General features: G+C 43.5%; 1 pseudogene; it reads right to left on the bottom strand.

The window, feature by feature from the left end:
* Positions 1–365, bottom strand: part of LOC119294117 — a 5956-nt pseudogene extending 5591 nt beyond the window's left edge.
* Positions 366–3734: the final 3369 nt, after the last annotated feature.

Genomic DNA, 3734 nt, shown 5'->3' with positions numbered 1-3734 from the left:
CAGTGAGTGGAATTTCCCCGTACGGACGGTACGAACGCTGTGCAGAGGAATCGGCAAAGATTCAGTGGGATGGGATACTATCCCCGCACCAGAGATCCTCCATGGTTCCCCCGAAAAACTTGGAAACGGAGAGGCTGTAAAATCGCAAGGAGGAGGGGAAGGAGAGATGTCGCACCGCCATTGTTGGTGCCGGAAGAAGAGCCGCCCCCGCTGTCTATCTCCCTGCCGCCAGTACAAGGAAGAAGAGGACGAGAGCTCGAGGAGGAGCGGGGGCAGAGGCGGCCGAGGAGGAGCAGATCGCGACGGCGGCGGCGGAAGCGGGCTCGTCCGGCCCTCGCTGGCTCGGACGAGGGGGAGGAGGAGGGGACGCGGCTGCGGCGAGTGTGCTGCTGCAGCTCTACCGCGGCGTGTATGCGGGCGCGTGGTTTTGTAGGTAAAAGAGAACGAGCACACGCGGGCGGGAATGTGTCTCCGTCTCTCCGACGTGTGGGTCCTCGTGGATTGTTTTCTTTAATTATATGAGATGTGCGGCAGCACACAAAACTGGTCACACAGTTTTGTGCGCAACGCACATCACAGTTAATGAGAAAGGAGGGGAAAGGGGAGGTGTGAACTAGGGGAGGCTGGTGTCAGGCCGGGCATAGCTACCGAGCACGGGCTTGACAGCTTTGACCGGTCATGGCATGCTAATTAAGACCATAAATTGGTACAATATTTATTGCTCCCTCTGTTACTAAATATAAGTCTTTTTAAAAAATCAGTATAAACTCTATGCGAAGCAAAACGAATGAATCTACGCTCTAAAATGTGTCTATATATATTTGTTTAGAAACGGAGGAGTAATATACTATTATTAATTCTAATAGACTTTTTATTTATAAATAGTACTAAATAATTGCTTTTATTTTTTGTCCATATTCATGTGATTGTGTAAAAGATAAATTTATTTGATAAGTTTTTATTGACTTGCAATGAATAAAAAACTTGCTCCATTCTAAATTACCGTTTTAGATTTGTCTATGGATGTATCTAACGCTAAAATGTGTCTACATACAACCGTATGTGGACAAATCTGAGATAACTAATTTGGATGGAAGTGATATTTGTTAAGTCAATAAGAGGTGAAATAGTTGAGATAGTTTTTTTTAAATAATAAAAAAATGAAGATGAAAGAGAATAGTCAAAAGAGGAAGATGGAGGGAGGAATGTAGATAAAACTAGATGAATGACGAAAATACGATCCTAATAATTTTTAGTTTTATTATAAAAGCAAAAATGTGTAACAAAAGTTCAAATTTTGGCTAGCATTTTTATAGCACGTCAAGCCGGCATGGTGCGACCACGTTACGGGTTACAATCACGTGCGAGTGGGGGACGCACGGGTAGACCCTAGCCCGCGACAACAAACCAATAAACGAGGCTACCAAACTGATCATGTAAGGGTATTTTCAACAAGGACCGTCAAAACGCGTGCATACTACTCCCTCCGTTCCTAAATATAAGTTTTTTTGAAGATTTCAATATGGACTACATACGAAGCAAAATGAGTGAATTTACACTCTAAAAATATATCTATATACATCCGTATCTAGTTTTTATTGGAATCTCTAAAAAAACTTATATTTAGGAACGGAGGAAGTACTACGCTACCAAACTGCTCCCCCAAAAAATAATGGCCATATTGGAAAAAGCAGCAAAAGCATTAGTGGAGGCTATGTTATCATTACCTTGTGAATTAAGCGCCTTAGCTTCCATGCTCCCCATATTGGTTCCAACAGTCCTCAAACTCACTCTAACTTTGACCGGTCGGGAGCTGGCGTGCTGTCTGCGGTGGTGCATCCTGTAAGATTGAATAGAACTATTGTTGATTGATTATTGCAGCCGCATACAACAGTATATATAAGAGATTACAAGCCAACTAAACCTATTGCAATACGACTAGGACTAGATAACTCGAGAGCCAAATAATAGTCTAACATCCCCGCAGTGTCAACGGAAGACTCGACAATGTTGAGACTTGATGGAATATTACAAAATGATGTTGATGGCAGTCCCTTGGTAAATATATCAGCAAATTGAGCCGTAGAAGGAACATGCAACACCCGAACTTCTCCAAGAGTCACCTTCTCGCGAATAAAATGGATATCAATCTCAATATGTTTAGTCCGACGATGTTGAACAGGAATCCCGGACATGTAAACAGCTGAGATGTTATCACAATAAACAATGGTAGCATGTGCAAGCGGTCGATGCAACTCCGAGAGCAACTGACGAAGCCAGACCGTATCAGCCACATCATGTGCAAAACCGCACGATATTCAGCTTCAGCGGACAAGCGGGAGACATTTACCTGCCTTTTCGACGACCAAGAAATCAAATTGTCACCAAGAAAAACACAGAAACCGGATGGAGATCATCGAGTGTCGAGACAACCAGCCCACTCTGCATCAAAATACGCGGTGAGAGAGGTAGGGGAAGAATTGTTTATGTGGAGACCATGATCGGGAGTACCTTTTAGATACCTAAGGATGCGCTTGATATGATTATAGTGAGGTATGCGAGGATCATGCATATAGAGACAAGCTTGTTGAACAACAAAAGAAATTTCAGGACAAGTAATGGTAAGATACTGAAGAGCACTAGCAAGATTACGATAAAGAGTAGGATCATTGAAAGGATCACCATTGGCAGAAAGTTTGAAACTAGTGTCGACAAGAGTATGGGAAGGATGGCAGTCTAGCATACCAGCACGGTTGAGAAGATCTAGGATGTATTGACCTTGGGAAAGAAACATACCCGATGAATCACGAATCACTGCAATGCCTAAAAAATGATGAAGAAGACCAAGATCTATCTTAGAAAACTCAGAGCGGAGATGAGTAATGATGCGGTCCAAAAAGGTTTGAGAAGAAGTAGTGAGAATGATATCGTCAACGTAAAGAAGTAAGTATGCAATGTCAGCATTATGATGATAGACAAAGAGAGAAGCGTCAGAAAGAGAGGAAACAAAACCTATGGTTTGAATAAAGGAAGAGAAGCGTTGAAACCATGCACATGGAGCTTGTTTGAGACCGTAGAGAGATTTTTGAAGAAGACAAACATGGTTTGGATAAGAAGGGTCTTCAAAACCGAGAGGTTGCTGACAGTAGACGGTCTCTTGGAGAGAACCATGAAGGAAGGCATTTTTTACGTCTAATTGGTGAATAGGCCAGGCGGAGGAGACAACAAGGTTGAGAACAGTGCGTATGGTACTAGGCTTAACTACAGGAGAGAAAGTTTCATCGTACTCAATGCCATGTTGTTGGGAATAGCCGCGACATACCCAACGTGCTTTGTAGCGAGAAAGAGTACCATCGGAGTGAAACTTCTGACGAAATACCCACTTACCAGAGACAATGTTGGTATTGGAAGGACGAGGAACAAGCTGCCAAGTATTATTTTCAGTAAGGGCCGAATATTCTTCTTGCATAGCTGCAACCCAATTAGGATCAAGAAGCGCAGTTTTGTAAGATTTGGGAAGTTGAGACAAGGACAGGGTGGCGTGAAGGTTGAGACGATCTATGGGTTGACTAGAACCTGATTTGGAACGAGTGCGCATAGAATGGTCATTGACTGAGTGAATAGTGGGAACAACGCGAATGGGAAGGGGAGCAACACGGATGTCCAGTGCAGTGGATGATGCGAACAATGGAGGGGATGGTGATGAATCAGTATGTGTGGGTGATGGTGCTGGG

This window comes from Triticum dicoccoides, chromosome 4B (assembly GCF_002162155.2).
Source record: "Triticum dicoccoides isolate Atlit2015 ecotype Zavitan chromosome 4B, WEW_v2.0, whole genome shotgun sequence".
Lineage (NCBI taxonomy): Eukaryota > Viridiplantae > Streptophyta > Magnoliopsida > Poales > Poaceae > Triticum > Triticum dicoccoides.
This window is presented reverse-complemented; position numbering and strand designations above follow the sequence as displayed.